This window comes from Vanellus vanellus (genome assembly GCF_965231255.1).
Source record: "Vanellus vanellus genome assembly, chromosome: 2".
NCBI lineage: Eukaryota > Metazoa > Chordata > Aves > Charadriiformes > Charadriidae > Vanellus > Vanellus vanellus.
The window spans coordinates 30,244,508-30,264,534 of record NC_138906.1 but is presented as its reverse complement, the minus strand read 5'-3'; positions in this window follow the sequence as shown (position 1 = coordinate 30,264,534).

Here is a 20,027-nt window from a genome sequence, read left to right as displayed (position 1 = left end):
TTACTTTTCCATACCACTTGTTTGAAACGGAACGTAGTGATTTATTTCCAAAGACTCTGTGAATATGAAAACTTAACGGTTCATAGTAATTATAGATCAATGTGATTTACAATAAAGACTTGGCACTAGGATCTTGGCTAACACATAGTAACACATAATTGTAACATACACTTATTATTCAATTTAGTGCCCTTGTCATTTTGTATTTCATACTGTGGAGAGAGGTTTCAAAATGAAATAAAAGATGACACTAAACATGAGGTGCTTCAGCATACAATGTCATTTTGAAACTATCTAAGCAGATGAACCAAAACCAAAAAGAATTGTCTTTACAGCATGAAGTCATTATCATTTCTGGTTTTGAGTTGTACAATGAAAAGTCATGTAAGTAGCAGTAAATCCTACATGTTTGACTACACTAGCTAATTAGCAAATAATTATGCCATGGCATTTTGTCAAACTTGCCGGTGCTTCATTAATGTGCATTTCAGATTTAGTACGTGCAATGTTAAGTTATTTCTTATCATTTGTTGCTTTTGACATGTGATTTGGGTATTTTCTATAATAAATAAATAAAACCAGTTATAGATGAGATAGAAAGTTTTTGTGTTTAATTAGTTTTGAAAAGTGTAGATAAATGAATTACCACAAAACTCTTTGCAATGTTTATATCCTTTTACTTTTTCAAAAAACTCTCAAGCAGTTAAAGCTGAGAGAATTCCCCGATACTTATCAGCCACCCACAGTTTCTACTGGGCTGTATGAGAAACTGCAAGCTACGTTTAAGTGTAAAAGAAATGAGCAAGTCCTTCTCTCTGGCTATTCAGATGTAGTTTGCTCCATCACCTGTAACCCTCCCTCCAGGGTTTATATTATATGGATTTATTTACTTTGGAGTTGTCAGAAACTATTTGTGTGACACTCCTTTATGCAAACACAAATTCAGGGATACATGGACAGTAGAAATGAATAAAAGAAACTGTGATTTGGTGCATCAGAGTAATTAGTCCATCTATGGCACTTGACATTACCTTGTCAGAGCCTTTTCTGACACTGTCTGCACTTCAGATGTTCCATCATTATATAATCAGTTACACAGGGCAGGCTGTAAAGTTATAAACTTATCTTTGCTCATTTTGTATTAGACAAATTCTAAATTTAGAATGAAAGTAGGGGGAGCCTAGAGTAATTCTACTAAAACTGAGCTCAAACAGATAATGCTCACATTACCTCTAAGTGCTATGGACTTGGACAACTCTTTAGGAAATGTTATTAACGTCAACAAACTTTTTTACCATTCTGATTTGTAAGTCAAATATACTTTCATGGACAGAAGGCTGTCTTATTTACTACCACTGCAGTTGCAAACCACGCATGCCATACCAGGTACTGCTTTCTGTACATTCAGACATTCTTACCTTGTGCCCCTTCAGAGGAGAATGTCTTTGAGTGAGAATACATACCTTTCATTCGCAGGAGGACCAGGGTCTGATCTTTGAAAACCACATCAGGAAGGTTCAGTAGCATTGAAAAGATCACTGGAAGAAGTCAGGACTGTATACTATGCCTATCGTTTACCCTGTGTACAGTTAATGTCCCCGTAAATAATTGTGGCGTTCTTCTTCCTCTGTGCGTTTTATTATTACTATTTGTATGCTGACACTTTCTCTTTTTTCTCTTCCTCTTCCTCTTCCTCCTCTTTCCTTTTTAATCACCAGTTTTGATATGTGTTTTTTTGAAAAATGCTCAAAGACCTATGAAGACTAATATTCTTAATAACACCAATGAAAATTAAAAGTCAAAAAACCCCAAGCTTGGAAGAAAACATAAGAAAGCACAGCATTTATAAGTGAGTATTTTTTATGTAGAATATTTCTTTTCATTTTTTTTTTAAATTTTACTTTTCTACCTGTTATTACATTAACGGAATGCAAGACAGACAGGTAACATTCATGAAAATGAAGGAATCTGACAATATCTAGTCACCTTTATTTCAAATTGCAGGTAGTTAATGCCATTCTGTAGCAGACTCAGTAGAATGTCAGAGGCAAGACACACAGTGACTTTTTTCTTAGTTGACTTTGAACAGTGATATTCCTGAGTTTTCTGTTTTAAACATTCTGCCAAAATAGTTCACATGTTTAAGCAGAAGACAATTTATTTAAAAAATTGTAAAGCACTGGAGGAACTGTTTTAATAATTTTTCCTCTTTATTTAAATACTACCACAACATGTTAAAGGAAGTTTTAAATGAAATATTATCATGCATTAAGCAGCAGTTACATTTTACAAGGCAATTTCTAATTTAACATTTTAAAAAATCACTATAGGCTGTTATTTGAAATTACATTCCAAGAAATTGAAGTTTTTTATGAGCAGCTTTCCAATAAAATTTTATCAAAGGTGTAACCATAGCATTTGAATAAGTTCTTATGATGTGTAGTTAGTATGGTGCTCGCGGTTTAACACTTTAAAATTATGTAATACTTAATCTAAACTGAGTGCTATATATCCATATAATTATATATTCTTCAGATGTCTTACTATCTGTCTCATTTAGCGTACAGATGTGTTTATTTCTAACCTGATTTTCTAACAGACTTTCCCAAACATAATAACTCTTTTGCCAAATTTACACCAAAAATTGCAATTAATCATGCTATTTAGGAATGCCAAAATTAAGGAAACCTATTGCTTAATCTGCTTCTTTTTCTTTTACTATGCTGTAGTGTGGTTTCCTGGGATGTGAATTAATTTATTTAAGAAAAACAGCATAAGCATGCACTGCAGCAAAATATTTCTGTCTTCAAATCATGCTTCAGACATATTTCATTTGCAAATGCTGATTTGCATCAACTGTGAGACCCCACATGCAAAAGAATTCAAAAGCTACAGCCTTGTTTTTGCATGTAACTCCAAGCATCTGACATAAATCTGAAAATGCATAAGTTAGTCGGCTCTGGCTGCGGAGTTTCAGAGTTGCAGGTAAATATACACATTTGTCACTCAACAATCCTCGGAACCATTTTGCTGCACTAAGATAAAAATCCACCTCACCAAATTTTATAGCTGTTGAATTTAAAATAGCTGGTTGGATTAACTCTGTAAGCATCGGGAGAACGAAGAAACATCATAAAACAAGGGTGTGCATCTGTGTGTGTATGTGAGTGAGAAAAGTGGAATACTCTTTTTCTGTTGAAGGTGAGTATCTGTAGTGAATACTGGTAAATTAATTGTGTCAAACTGGGAAAATTCAAGAGAACGAGTTTGTAGTAAAGACAGTAAGATGGAAGATAATCAGATGAAAAACTGGCCTCAACATGGCAATTGCTGTTTTGCTTTTTTTTTAGCTGAAAGAGTTAAGCTAAAAAAATACATGATAAAGACACATTTATTAAAAAAACCCACCCTTTGATCGTATGGCTTTATAAGACTCCAAGGCGGTTATAAAGGTTGACATCTCTTTGCTGGTACTGTAATTCTAGAAAGATTCTTTGTTGGTCTAACTTGGTTGGCAAGAGTAGACCAAGGCAGTAGTTATTGGTGATCTATTAAGAAAGGGACCAGACAAATTCTAGCAGAGAAATCTATTGAAGGCTATTAATCACTGGATGACAGGGAGAATATCCTCAGGAACTACCATTGTATTTAAACTCTTTCTGTGCCTAAGCACCTATTTCAGCTAATATCAAAGATAGGTTAGAACGTCAGATGAACACTTTGGAAGAATTCTTCCAGCTACAGATTCAAACTCTTCACTTTGCATATCTCCAAAGTAGCTGTCTGCGTTTCAGACATGTTATAGTGAGGGAGATCTGGTCAAACAGCCTAGAGTATCATTTTGCTGACCCGCATCCACTTTCAGTTGTAACAGCAGTTTGTTTTTTGCCAATACTTACTGACAGATCATTTCCTGACCTCCCTGAAGCTATTATCTGTTTCTCTGTATTCTCAGTTTTTATTTGAAAGAAAGTAAATCTCTAAACGTTGTGTTTGTGAAGTTTAGATGTGAACTGAATACAAACAACACAAAGATATGTGAAGGAAGAATGAAACAACTCTTAGACATGATACATCCTTCCCTCCTACGTAAACAGTGGACAGAGACAGTTTCTTGCAGAAGAAAATTCAGAGAAATTTCAAATTTAGCAGAAGTCATCACTCTCCAATCTATTTATTCCAGGCAGCTTTCTTAACTTCTGCACCTTAATTAGGTGTTTTACATAGATGATGTTGAAAAAAACTTTCCTTCCCTATAGTTCAGGTCCTCAGGATTACACCTTTCTTATTAATTTTCTGGAAAGAAACAATATGTAATGGTGCCAAAAAATATGTAATGGTGCCAAAAAAGAGTGCAGTTTTAACAGTGTAGTCATTTAATTTTTGTCTAAGCCTGCAAGAGCCAAACATAAGGATCTTTGCAGGCCTCTAGGCATAAATAGAGAGAGTCAAGCTTGTGGAGCCAACTAAAGCCAAGACACAATGCAGTCATATTTTGAGTGAACTTAGAGGTAGTGATGGAGCCTGGATATACTCCGTGCAATTTCTCATCTTGCTTTCTTTTCACCACTGTCCTTTTTGCTTTGCTATGCGCTTCTGTTTTTCCTTGAGATGCTCACTCTTCAATGACTAATGAAATGGCTAATGTGCTTATAGGGTATATGATAATAGCAAAATAATAGAACAATAATATAGGCATGATAATATCTTTAATAATACCTGAGAAAAAAGGTGAAATATATAGGCAAGAAACAACTCAAACTGGGATTTTTTTTTTCTTTCACCATGTCTACAGTAACAAGGAATGCCTAGGTGCTTGTGTCAGCAAACATATTCATCCCTACAGAGAAAGTTACTGCTTTTACAGTGAGACAGCTTTTCAGTTACAGCAAAATAAAAGTTTATCTTCTGTAGAAGTGCCTTTTGTTTTCCAGAGACAGAATTTCCGAGAATAAATGCTGCTGCCCTTCTGTTAAAGTCCATAACCACTAAATCTGTGTAACTGAGGATTCAGTGTCCCATCTCATCTCTTATCATTGGCCAGTTTTAATATCCTTTATCTCCCTAGAATATTTGTCAAGGGCTTAGAAATCATCTCCAAGGTGCAAAGCAATACATTGCTGAGGATTTTAAATGGGTGAATTTCTCCCTGCCTAAATAACATTGGAAGAAACTTACTTTTTTTTTAATAGCATTTCATTAACAAGTGCATTTGGTTAATAAGTAACAGTGGTAATCTACAATGACTAGGAGATTCCCTCCCTGCATTGCTTTAGTGGAAAACAGAATATGGTGCCACTGATCCAATAAAAAGTAGGAGCTCATTAAAACTTCACGTATTGAGATTATTTCACCAGAATAACAGACATCATTGCTTATCTGTGCCCATTTAACATGGCCAACTTATCAACTCCTAATGGCCTTCTGACTCTAATATATCAATAGATATTTCCTCCTACAAAAAACATCACTTTGGTTGAACCCTTCAGATTGCACAAAGAATGATATATTGTCATTGAGAATAACTAGATACAAGGTCAGGTCTTGAAAAGTGTATTTAATTATTGCTAGTGCCATCTATTATTTCAGATACCCCCAAATGCATTTAAAATATTGTTCAAAGTACCACTGTGGGCTTGTAGTATTTACCAGATAAGGGGGGGGGGTGGGGTGGGAAAGGGCTTTTTGTTGATTGTAGAAGAAAACAAATCTTTTGTGGTCTGTGCTTGAGTGTGAATAGATAAAGTATCTCATGGTGTTAGATCTTTTCTTGAGAGCTTTGTCACTTTTAGATGACAAAAAAATTGGGTGCATGAAAGCATTTCAACACTGAAAGTAGGTTAGATGGCAGGGTTAGTTGGTGTCTCAAATAGAATAAAATCGTTGAGACCTGACTGGTGTCTGGATTCATCTGATATAGTGTAGTCAACTACATCCAAGTTTGCCATCTAGACCATCTAAATTTGTTTTATCATGAAAAGGGAGAAAGAAGAGCTTCTATTCATCTCATCTTAAAAAAAAAATCTAAAATACATAAAAGTGATATAGACAAAATAGGTCAGATTAATTGGGCTTTGAGCCTAATTTTATCCTTTAACTGTACAGAAGCAAAGGGTGACCCATACAGATGTAGAAGTTAAAACCCTAGAAAACTTAAGTAGGTAAGGGCAGTCCCACTCAGCCTTTCTGTTAAACCATAAACAAAGAACTTTTAACTGTTATAGTCTTTTCATCTGACAATACTGTCGATAATATTAAACCACTCATAAGTCCTGCCTGTTAACATGGGTTAGTGTGTTACCCAAGGGCCAGTGCCAATTTAATAGCTGGATCTGGCACTGGACTTGAAAGAACTCACAAGTGTAGGCTGCAGGGATATAATTAGAATAGATATCACCCTTCTGAGCTATCTTACACCCCCATGCAGATCTTTTGAGTGAATTTTACAGCACGCAGGAATTGGAGAAACATCACAGAGATCCAGCTACAGCCCTAATGTTTTCAGTGCTCATGGACACATTTATTGGAATCAAATACAGTAATAATAAGCTCTTGTACTGGTTTTGGTTGGTACTGAGTTAATTTTAGTCATAGTAGTTTGTAGGGTGCTGTTTTGGATTTGGGACCAAAACAGTGTTGATAGCACACCAATGTTTTAGCTATTGCTCAACAATGCTTGCTCAGTGTCAAGGTCTTTTCTGTTTCTCACACTGCTCCACGAGTGAGCAGCCTGGGGGTGCACAAGAAGCTGGGAGGGGACACAGCTGACCTCAACTGACCAAAGAAATATCCCACACCATATGACATTGTGCTCAGCAACAAAAGCTGGGAGAAGAAGGAGGAAGGGGGGGGCATTCAGAGTTATGGCATTTGTCTTACCAAGTAACTGTCACTCATGATGAAGCCCTCGTTTCCTGGAAATGGCTCCAAACACAGCTTTTGCTTCACCCATTAAATTGTCTTTATCACAACCCACAAATTTTCTCACTTTTACTTTTTAGGTGAGTGAGCAGATGTGCGGGGTTTAGCTGTCTACTGGGTTTAGCCCACAATAGCTCTTAAAAAGTAGAAAGAAAACTTGGGAAAAGCTAGCATTATGCCAGGCAAAGCTCTGTTAAGGATTTAGTTTTATTGTGTTAAGAGGGAAAGAATATGCTCAGTGAAAAAAAATGCAATATGGTGACAGTTTAAAAGTTCTTACTAGCCTATCACAGTTGTAACTGATTCTTTTCAAAATATTTTCTTATGTCTGTGATTCCTCAAATGTTTGTCTTGAAGGTTTTGACACATCTGCAAGTGTGAAACACAACGGAAGTGTATATTTTTTAGCAAAAATGAATGTTCCACTTCCCACATTAAAATCTATTAAGAAAATATGCCCACCTAACAAAATGAAGTCAAGCTACCACCCAATACACAAATACCCTGATCTATATGAATTTCTCTCAGGAAAGCTTGGAAATATGTATTAATCTTATCATGTGTTCTAGGAAAGCTAACAAAGTGTCCCGATTACAGTGACACAGAACAAATTTCCGTTCTAATACTTGGAGAACTGTAATTGTAGAAGACTCTAGTGTCTGAATTTGTGAAAATATTTACTTTATAGCCAACTATGGTGTGTGGGTTTCTCAAACCATGGCAAACTTGGCGCTTCACAACAATTTATTGTCGTTAGACAGTTATTCTATCACCTGATGACCCCTCCTCAGGCAGGAAGGGGAATCGGGGAAAAACAAGGAAACCTGGGGGTTGAAATATAAACAGATTTAATAGAATAAGACTAGATGATTAACAATAACATTAAAGAACAAATATTGAGCCCTTTATACCTGTAAAAAGCTGTGCACTCCAACAGAAAATGTCAGACACTGAGAGCGCTCTACGGCTTCGGGAGAAAGGGAAGGCCTCAGGGGTCGGGCACCAGGGCAAGAAGTTATCAGTATTACAGCCATCAAGGGAGGGAGAGCACTTTGCAGAAAACTCTCTAATTTATATTGAATGTGATGTTCATGGTATGAAATAATCCTGTTGGCCAGCTTGGGTTAAGTGCCTGGGTCTTGCTCCTCCTCATCCCCACACCTGATGTGCTTGAAAAACATTGAGACCTTGAAACCCACACACCATAGCTGGCTATAAAGTAAATATTTTCACAAATTAAGACACTAGAGTCCTCTAAAAGTGCAGTTTGCCCAAGTATTGGAAGAGGAATTAGTCTGTCGCTCAAACTAGGACACAAAGCTAGACTAAAATGGAAAGCTCACTGACACAGTCCTTGCAGAGAGAAATTATAAGGAACACCGTGCTGAGTTTAGGACTTAAAGAATGTTGAATATGACTGTCTCCTCTATAATCTGCTGGGTCTTCTTCTCTGAAGTCTGTTCAACTCCAATAAACTGTTTTCCCACCAAGAATTATTATAGGGGTATGGACGTGGCCCGTTCCCTGGCCAGAATATCTTGGCATGGCGTGGTAGCCACAATTGCAATTTTCGTGCTCATTGCATCTTAATGCTGGTCTAGAAGATGAACAACTAGGGCTGTCTGAAATTGTGCAAAGGATTTGTATTGCTAGAGGGGATTTTCCGTGCTTCTTAAAGGATTAACAATATAATTAAATCTTGGAATAAACCATTTGGTAAAACAATTGTCTTCATTTCAACCTAGAAGCAACCTAAGGTCATTATAGCCTACTAGAATGATGATGCTGGGATGAATTAACATTTATTTAATGGACAACTACACTCTAAAACAGGTCACAGGGTAACCTTATTGCTAAGCACCGTGACAAGGGCATTGTAGAGGGGACAAGGACAGCTGTACTGAATTCCTTACCCAGTAGAAGTCCTGCACTCTGAAGAAGCACATAGTCCAGGATTTATTGCTTGAAATAACCTGTATAATACTCACTTTTTTTTGTCATTGAAACCACAGAACCTGGTAAGTCATTATACTGACCTTGCTACCTTGAAAAACTTCCAAAGTTACTCATAATAAAAACATGTCATCAAATTTTTTTTTACATAAATAAGGGTTAGATACTGTAGGCAAAATAGCAAAAGTGTAGAATGTGACTTTGGGATACTTTTGTTTAAAAATTCTAGCTGCATTACATTTGTGATCTAGTTAATATAATTAAAAATGTAGACTACAACATGTCAAGAGCATAAAAGAAAATAAGGGGTCATAGCAAGGAAATCTTGTAAAGAGTGTAAGTAATATTGCAATGTCTGATATATTTTAATCACAGACTAATAACACTGCTTTCTGATATTATGCTCAGTAGGAGAGACAAGGTAATAAGCCCAATATTTGTATGTGTCTGTACACATACAGAGACATGGGCACACACCCTTATCTGCTGCCTGGTTGATAGAGCCTTCACCTGGAAGATAAGAAATATGGGCTTGAATCCTTTTCCTCTGAGGAGACAATTTTTCTCTACAGTTGGTTACCGTGGAACATTGGGTGGCAGTTGCAGGCATTGATTAAAAAGAAAGCCATTAAGTCTTCATTTTGGACATTCATGCCACTGGAACAGGTCAGTGCCTTTAAGTAGCGTAGGTATCCATCTTATTTTTAAATTTCAAAAAGACATATACTAGAGTTAGGAGTCTGCTTGCTGAGATCTGAGCAGCAACATAATGCAAAACACCAATGCCTAGGAAACCCAGGCAGCCACTGAACTGGAGGTTTTAGATTCCATTTTCTGATTTAAGCAGTTCAATCTTCCTCAGTCTTGCCTTTGACACCTGATTTTTCCTGTTAATCTTAGCCATCATCTTTTAACTGGTCTCTATTTCTTTATTCTCAGAGTGGAGAGACATAACATTCTGAGTAAAAACTGATGACATGATACTGTCTTTGACTGTGTGCGAAGACAATCAACTTGCAGAGCACAGACAAGATCATTTATAGCTCTTTTTTTTAACGAGGTACATTTCCTGCTGCTGTCCCTCTTTTTTCATGATATCGCTTTTCATGAAGGCATAATATGGTACTTAATACACCATGGGAAAATTGTTCCTAAAATGAAGCAACATGATCTCCACTCAACCAAGAAAAGAAATATGATTGATGTACTTTAACAGAATTACACGAATGAAGGTCAGAGTGTTGCTTTCATGCTTTTGTGTCATATTGGTATGAAAGGTAAATCTTAATGTGGATGCTGGGAAATCATTAATCGTTCAAGCGTTTGGAATCACAGGTCCCAAGGATAAATGTGTACACCGAGTCTTCCCAAACTGTTTCTTATTACTAGGGGTCAGGTATTAGATACATGGAGTATTATAGGTGTAAAAAACCAGGAACTACTTTTGCATATCTACCAGTCATTCCTGGATACATTTAAATTTCAACATATTGCAGAAGGAGTAACAGTATAAAGGTATGCTTTCAGATCAGACAACGCTAGGAAACTATACTGCTTTTTCTGCTTGTTTATTTTTTTTTTAATCTCAGCAAAATTTTTAGTCTTATCAAGTTGTTTCTGTATACTATTGGAATTAACAGCTGTATGGTAAAAAAGACGTTGCAATGAGTCTGCAAGGGAAACAGGACAGTACACTCAGGAATGACCTGAAATCGTGGAGGGTTTGGCATAGTGGTAATGGCTAAGCCACAAACAATGCAAGTAATGCCTATGTTCTCAAATTATATTTTGCACTTTTCTGACTCTGCAGCCATTGTAAGCAAGACGAGCATGCCAGCGGTGAGTTAAAATGACCTGAAGGCATCTCTAATTTACATGAGCTGATAAAATATCTTAAACAATGAAACTACAGATGGAAGATTGCAATCATGCCCCGTTTCCCCTACTGTCCTGGCAGGAGTGAGAAAAAGTACTGTAATTCATGAGCCCCGATGTTGGTGTTTTAAGTCACAAAAGCATATCTATGTGCTCTAAGAAGCATACTTTGCTACGAAGCAGTGCTAATCAGAGGAATCTGAGTGATTCATTTGGAAATATGGGATTCAGTGATACGGGTGGTTCTTCTACAGTGTAGATTGGTTAAAAAGTAAGGTTGACTGTCAGAATTTCTTTAGTAGAGGGAAATCTGGCAAGATCAAAGCATGTGTTTTGGTTAGCAGTTGCATATTTTTTGTATTCTACAAAAGAAATCATGAAAATATTCTGGTTATCCTGAAATGAAATGTTTCCTTCGGTCCAAAATTACCACTTACTGATTTTCAGCTTTTTTTCTTTTTCTGAAACTTCTCTGCCTAGACAAAATGAAACTAAATTTCAGGCTCTTGAAATCCCTCATGAAACTAATTTTGGACTCTGGCTCATCATGGCCTAGAAGTCCCACTGACAGTGGTAGAACAGTACAGGTGGTCATACAGAAGAGTATACTTTCCCGTAGAGAAATACAGCAGAGTAAGAAGCAGCACTGAATAGGAAGGCCAGGCCTTTTTGTTTTCTTTCTGTCTCCCAAGATATTTTTTTGTTATTCAGACCTTGATGATGGGGAGCTTCAAAAAAAAAGGAAAAAAAAAAGTACTACTGCTAGTGCAGCTCCTTTGTTCTTTTATTGTGTCTTTGGCTATTGTGTCAGCTTTTGCATACATGCACCCACGTAATGTGAAAGAACATTGAATCTGAGATCTGGGACACTCTGTAAAGTGAATTGTTTGGTTTTCCCTTCCTATCTTATAATTTAAGTAAGATTAACCCATTACTATATGACAAATGAAAGAATTAATCTTTTTGTTTCTAGCATAAGGTGCTGTCTTATTTCATTACACTGTAAAATACATATTCTTATGTAAATATGTAATCCAATGTGAATAATTCCTTGAAGTTTACTTGAAACTTAGCTGGAAAATAGCCAAGCATTAGACACTATTTTTTTTTTTTATTAATAATGGTATTAATGAAATTAAATGACCCCTAAGTTATGTTTCCTTCCTCCTTTTTTTATTTTCCTATCATTGTCAGGGAAACCATCTTTTAAATGCCAATAAGAATGTACTGATATACTTTAGTTATAACTTCATAAAATTCAGAATCTCTACTGTCATATATTACTTTATAACTATTTTACGCATATCAATTTTTTCCATATATATTTGAAATAACATCTGTATGTTATTGTACTATGCTGCATTTTCCCCCAGTTGATATTTATATTCCAACTTTGAAAGGCTTGCATCCTTTATTCAGTCACCAATATTTGAATATGAAATGAAGTTGAAACTATCATCTGTGATGATAAAAAACCTAAAGATAAACATTGAAAATATTTTCATTCCCTGTGTGTGTTCCTTTGAAAGCTTCAGAAGACATTATTTTCGGTATTAGAACATATTTCATACAACTTTTCAGCATTTACTTGTATTTTGACATTCAAAAACATGCTTTCAGCAATAGAGCTTTCCGAGTAACACCGATCCTTCTTCCTCTTCGCTGTTTGCATTTAAAAAGGATACATACAATGGTATTTATCAGGTTTGCTGTGAATTAAGATGCTTTTGCACCCATCACTAATCACCAAACCTGCAGCTCCCCATAAAATGGAACTTCAGCGATTGGATTGCTGCTGCAACTTCAGGGGGGTTTATATTTCAGTATGACACTCCATTATAGTCACTTCCTCATGTTGAAGTCATTAGATATTTATGTGAAGTAGCATATCATTATCTCTGTTGCTGAACGGCGATTATTTCAAACAGTTTGGGTTGCTATTAACTGAAGACAATTTTTGAACTGTTTTAATTTTGTATGTGCTAAAGTCTGTATGCCTGTTCAGCTTTTTTCTGCCTTCCTACTCTTTGATCTTTTTTTCCCCCCTCACTTCATTTTGTTAAAGTAGTTGACAAAAAGTGGAGCTGGCTTTTCAATACAAGTGCTCATGGGCACAGTTAATTCAAAGATTTATTGTCTTGGGAAGCAGGCAAAGGTTGACATTCCTAGTGGCTTCTAGGTGCGAAGTCTGTAATTCCAGCCACACGCCTCCCCTCCCTCCCTCGCCTTGTGCCGCTTTGAGCTTAGCGGTAGGAATCTCATTTGTAGAAACCGCGGTTTGGACAGTACGGGACTAGTGGGGCCTGGAATATTTAGTGGTCCGCAAACAATGCCAAATCTATAACTTTATGCTCTCTCAAGAGTTTATAAAAGGTTGCCGTACTTGTAGCAATCGAGCATTCCTTAGCTACAGTGCATTGCAATGACTTTTTGTCTGCAACCTGCAAGTTCCCCTAAAGTAAACTGCAGATTCATGGGGCATTAAATGGGCTTCTTTTCTACCACTGATTTAATAGATAAAAATAAGTTTTCACTTGCTGAAGCTTTGCTTGTTTTATTGATCAGAGGCTGCTCTATGAAGACTGAAATGATTTTGGTGGGCTCCAGTGAGTCACATCTGTCCTAAGTTTTCATATATACTATAAGGCACACATATAACTTCTCCTCTGTAGGGGCTCAGGACTGCTTAATAGAACCGCTACCCTAACCTGGATGTTACTCCTGTTGCAAATAGGAGCAGGGTAATTATAATGTGTCGTGAAAAAGGGAACGTTAGTTAATGGTACTTCGCAAAGCTGTGATGTTTGGCCTCATGGACAATGCAAAACACCTTTGACTGCATGACTCCGTTGTAAACAACAGATACATCAATCAGCTTGATGACTGGTTTAAGTTCTAACTTTGTCACTTTGTCTGCCCCTAGCCACAGCTTCTCTGGAGCACACTAGGGCACATAAATATTTCTCGCAGACGAGTAATACAGAATCACAGAATCACAGAATTTTCAGAGTTGGAAGGGACCTCTAGAGATCATCTAGCCCAACTCCCCTGCTAAAGCAGGACTGCCCAGAGCACATTACTCAGGACTGCAGCCAGGCAGGTCTTGAAAATCTCCAGGGAAGGGGACTCCACAACCTCCCTGGGCAGCCTGTGCCAGTGCTCTGTCACCCTCACCGTAAAGAAGTGTTTCCGTGGATTTGAACGGAACTTCCTGTGTTCTAACTTGTGCCCATTACCCCTCGTCCTGTCACTTGGAACCAATGAAAAGAGCCTGGCTCCATCCTCCTTCAACCCGTATAACTGATTCACGCATATAGTAGCCACTCTTACATGTAAAGAAAAGGGTATTTAAATAGTCTTTGTTAACTGAATGAGAATCTTTGAGAAGATGCTGAATTTCAACTGTTTCCAGTCCCAGTGCCTTGTGAGCTTTTAAAGGGGAAAACAAAGAGACTATTTTTATGGCAAAACAGACTCACTGCTGATATCAACATATCAAAATAAATACGTGCCTCCTGATTTTAAAAACAAACAAAAAACCCCAAAACCTCAAACCAACAAACTCTTCAGTTTTAATATGGAAGACTGATCGAAGTAAACTTTTTTATTTATTTGCATTGCAATCCTTTACATTGTAATCCTCTGGGCACATATATGTATGTGCGTTTTCTGAAAATTTGAACTCTCGTTTTTTCACTGCTGTTATGGCAGATTGAAATATGCCAGTTTGCTTAGTGCAATGATAGTTTTCTTTTTTTTTTTTTTTTTGGCTCTGAAACCTGTAGTTTGAACCAAATTTTGTTATGTAAAGTGTAAATAACTTAGGAACCCTGTTTATTCTTATTTTTTGTGTTTCTTTTTTTTGTACGAAAGCCCTAAGCTTTCTAATGTTTCATATTATTTTTGCTACATCAACCTCTTTCCTTCAGTTCCCTAACTACAAGCAACTTCTTTCCCATCTCTGTGTTGTGTATCTGAGGACAGACTTTGAGGCTTGTGGTTTCACTCCCGGAGTGCAATGTTAGCTAGCAGAATATCGCATTACCTCCTTCCATCTCCATTACTGCTCTGTTTCTCCATTTATGTTGATTGTACACATCTTTTTCTCTTTCTGCCTGCTTCTTTTCTCCCTGTCTATTTAAATAGCTCAGATTCTTCAGTGGACTTGATGACCTTTTAAACCTTCTGTAATGAGGTTGGTTAGTCAGTGTTTCTGAGAGCAAGTGAAGTGCAACAACTGCTTTTTGCTGAGTTCGTAGTGTGTCAAGCATGATTGAATTAGCAGTATCATCTGATTCACTGTGGTCCAAGTATTATTGAAAAACACCTCGTGAACAGTCATTCCCTTGACTGTGTTCTTGGCCCCATTTCTTTGCCGCTTTGCTCCTGTTTAAATGATCAGTGGCCTTTCTAGTTATCCTTACTGTGTTGAAATAGTGCTGCCTTCTGGAAGTGCCATAATGTGAGACAACCTGAGACAGCTTTGACCAGGCTGAGGTCCTCCAAACCAAATTTTGGAATTGATTGACTCACAGTGTGCAGCCCAAAGTCATCTTACATCTTACTCTAAAGTATGATTCATGCAGTCTGTCCAGCTGAGGTCTTCATAGAATCATAGAAATGTTTCGGTTGGAAGGGACCTTTAAATGTCATGTAGTACAACCCCCTGGCATCAACTACATCAGGTTGCTCAGAGCCCCATCCAACCTGACCTTGAACATTTCCAGGGATGGGGCATCTACCACCTCTCTGGACAACCAGTTCCAATGCCTCACCACCCTCATTATAAAAAATTTCTTCCTTGTGTCTAGTCTAAATCTTCTCTTTTTTAGGTTAAAGCCATTACCCCTTGTCCTTTTTCAGGACAAGGATTTTCAGGACTCAGGAAAAAAAAAAGAAAAGCAAAAGAAAATAGACATTTCCAATATGTAGTGCACTAAACAGAGCAGAAAAAAAAGAGTAAAAGAGAAAAAAAGGTCATATTTAAAATTATAAATTTTGTGGTTGTTATGAGTTTTCGTACTGTTACTTAAAATAATTGAAAGTGGGTTTATGTCTATATAAACACTTTGCACTAAATAGTAGAAATTTTTTATATCAAAACATAAAAATGTAAAAGTGTATTTTTTTTTAGTTTTTAGAATTTGCTTTTAAAGGACAGCTCTGAGCTTAAGGAATTTCATGCACAAAACTGTAAAAATGCATTTGTCTGAAAAATATTCTTTAATACACATTACAAAGTATGAAAAAGCAACAGTTATGGCAAAAATTATTTTCTAGTTTCAAACTCATATTGAACTTTGAGAAAAATGTTCATTTCATACTAAAGGGGGAAAAATTAAGCACGAGGTAATATTAAGACAAGCTGGATTTATGTATCATGTTATATTTTTTGACCTTTATAATCTTATGTAAACATTTTGGAATGCTACTTAAACGCAGTCTTTGAAAGAATTTACACAAATTGTATATAAACATATGATAGAAATTCCCTTCTACTGTACAAACAAATTTCATGTCCTGAAGTATGTTCTTAGACATGCCTTCTGAATGAGGTATTCATCACAGTGAAAATATCTAGATTATTGAAAAGAACAATTCTCTAGAGGGTCATTACCATCTGATTCCAGTTTAAGCACATCTTTGGTCTGAAAAAGATGAATTAGTGTCTTCAAATATAATTTAAAGCAAACTGGACGTTCAGTGTCAAACACCCACTGAATATTCAAAGTATTGGTTGTGACAGAAGGTTTGTGGGACAGATTCTTAGCTCATGTAGATTGATGAGAATACATTAACATCAGCAGAGTGACATTGATTTATGTTGCCGTTAAAATATGAACTGCACATCTTTGATTTCTTCTTTTGTATGGTCTGACTCCGTTACAAATGTATTGAGATGTCTGTCCATCACAACAGTAAATTAAGTAAAGGGAAACATGTTTGCATGTGTCTTTTCTGTGACAATTATAAAGCTTTCACTTCCAAGAAGTGCCCAGTAAATTACAAAAATGTTTCTCCTGAGCACAATAAACAATAAATTTTACTAAGGGAGACCTTATATTCTAGCTACACACTAGGTATCAATTAAACCTCAAATGCCAATCTGTAAGTAGCTGCTGAAATGAAGAATTAGGCGTGTGAAATGACAAGGTGAACAGAAGAGCCCTTTGATTCAGTATTGGCAGGATTTACACACTACCAAAAGTCCTCTAATAGAGCTCATGGTACTACCATCGTTTTAAAGAATGATCAGCACTTTCCCACAGTGCAACAAAACCCTTTGCTCTGCTTTCTGCCCCCTGAACAATGCAGCCTTTGTTTGCCAAAGTAGCAGATCCCAACACTTCGGAGCCTTTTAACCTTTCTTCACATTGGTGATTACATTTGCAATTCATGCTATGTGGATTGTGGATGCTATTTTATAAATCCCGGGGGGAGGGGGGGAGAAAAAAAATGGGGAGGAAAGGTTAAAAAAAAAAAAAAAAAGACAAGAAAAGAAATTAATCTGTTTAATTCCTCCTGAAAAAGCCAAACTATCCAATTTTTAATGCACGTGAAAGTTTTGAAAACATGCTGAGCAGTTGGAGCAACAACGTCTCACATGCCTTTTACGGATATACCTGCTGTGAGCATGAGAGAGAGAGAGGAGCTGTTCTGTAGGGCAGAAGGTCATACAGTTCCTGGAGCCCATTCTACCATGTACATCTCGAACAGGACACGCAGAGTTAGGATTCGCGTATCAGGGATAACATTTTTTGCAGATGTTTAGCGAATGGAGATTATGAACAGGAACCACTTGATCTTCAATGAACAGGAGTAACTTCATTGTGACATGAAACTATGTTGCTCTCATTCTTTGTAAAAGACAGTCTTGAAGACAAAGCAGAAGAAAAGAAAAGGAAAATTTATTTTTTCAGAGAAGAACTAGTTAAATATCTTGACCAATTCTCCCACTTCTTGACTTCTACAGTCCTTATAACCTGACAAGGACGAGGTCATAACAGTTCGTAGCCCATAACTCTTGAAAGCAGGTGGTTTTGGGAGACACAACTTTTTTTTTTTTGGCAAAGCAACATCTCACAGAGGCACGATGAGGGCCATATGCCTCTAGTCCGGATCTATTCCATAATCATCATTTAATATATATTTTTTCCTGTGGTGCATATAAATCTCTGTGTAGTGTGATCGAGCTATCGTACCCATGAGAAAGAACAGAGAAGCAAGTTGGGCAGACCAAGCAGGATGAAGGTGCTTTTCAAACTATTAGCTGAATTTTTCCGTTTTCAGTTCCATTTTTAAAGACAGAATGTCAGATTCTATGAAAAGAAAAATAACAGAATTTAGCATAGAGGTGGCAGCAAGGAAACAGCAAAACTGAGATGTTTATCAGCTTCTTTCTGTGCACAATTTCAAGTGATCTGTGAGCCAAATAAGGAAGGCTCTGTTCACTGAATTGTAACTAAGGCTTTTCCGAAATCCTAGAGGTACTTCAAGCTGAGAGACTCCTGTTACGGACATATAGCTGTTGGGCAGTATCAGTCCCAAAGCCATGCCCCTGAGGAGCAGTATAGCTCCATTGTGTAATGCATACGAAACCTATGGATGTTTGTATCTGAGACAGGAACATTATATGTGATGCAAGACTTGCAGCAGTAGTTCTAGCCTTCTACAGCAACAAAATAGACATATATATTAATCTAATTTTCTCTTTCTTCATCTGACAAAGACTGAAACAGGAACACAAAATAACCTCTCTTCTTGGAAGAACTCCCAGCTGACAACAGCTCTAAGGGAGCGAGGCTGGCTTAAACCATATCCACTGAGAGGCAGGGATTTCTTACATTTCTCTTGCATTTAACTGAAGCCTAGACCAAAGAAAGTAATATTAAAGGTTATGTTTCATTCTGCTACAGTGACATTTCTTAACTTAGGGGAACATGGGTAAAGGTGGCCTGTTGAGATTTGACATGGCAACCATTGTCATCTTGTTGAGGTACAGCTTATAGAACAGATGTCCATTTATAGCACAGTACAAAATCTTTAATGCCTTTTAAAAGCAGAGCTTTTTAAAAGCGCATTTCTCGAGGGATCCTTTTCTTTTTTTTTTTTTTTTTTTCAGAGAGAAAAAGCTTCCATGCTTTATGTCTGCAGCTACTGCTGCGCAATGCCCTCTTTCCCACCCCTGGTGTGATTATTCTCTGAAAAGTCACCAATTAATAATAATATAATTTTCTTACAAGTTAATGGAACAACAAACAAATCCCAGACCCCTTGCTTTTTAATAATGATTGTGGATTTCACAAAAGGTAATAATTAGCTTCAAGAAGGACAAAAAGGTTCTTGCAAGATGACCAAGTCACTTCTTCACAATCTCAATGCTTTTATGATTTCTAAAGCAGTAATATATAATATAATTAAATAAATAATATAATTAACATAAGTAGAGAAGCTTAACTTACACTGAGCACCAGAATACTCTTAAATGCTACTTATAGATAATTCCAAAGTTTTCATTTCTTTGATTCAGTCTATTATATAATAGTACAAATATAGACTGATTTCATCATTACTCATTGTGAATAATTCTCTCTTTTTTACCAGGTTTATCTAAGATGAGTAGTTCAAAACTTCCAGGCATTCCAAGCACTAAATAGTTCTGAAGTCTGGCAAATTTCTTTCTTCTAGTTTTATAAGCGTAGTTAAAAAAAAAGTCTCATATATAAAACTCTCTTCAATTTTATTTAAGGATTTGCTTATACCTCATTGACTTTAATGTGACAGAAATGTGCGTAAGCCCTAGCATGTGCTTATATACCCTTCTGAATCATGGCCAAGATGGCAGAAAAAACAAAGGTAACATCTATTATTTCATATACATAGTCCTATACATGATTCTTATATTGCAAGGACAATATGTCATTTACTCCATACCAGTTGGGGTCTACCACATCCTTCCTGGTGAATTGATCGTCATGGGATTAAATAGAAAAGAATGTGAGTATGCCAAACATATACATTAGTGGAAGATTTTAAAGGAATAAATGAAAGGCTTCAAATTCCAATTGACTCTAAATGGGATGTAATTGGTTTTTTTTATGCCTTAGAAAATATCCTCCATTACAATATTTCAGCTCGCTAGCTAGAAGTGACTGTGGTTTCAGGGGATTAGGAAAGATGAAGCTTGTATTTTTTTAAATGGAAAAGTATGGCCAGTGCTTACTCTGTTAAGTAATAATAGTTCTATCTCCTATTAAACTGTGGGAAATAGAATCAAC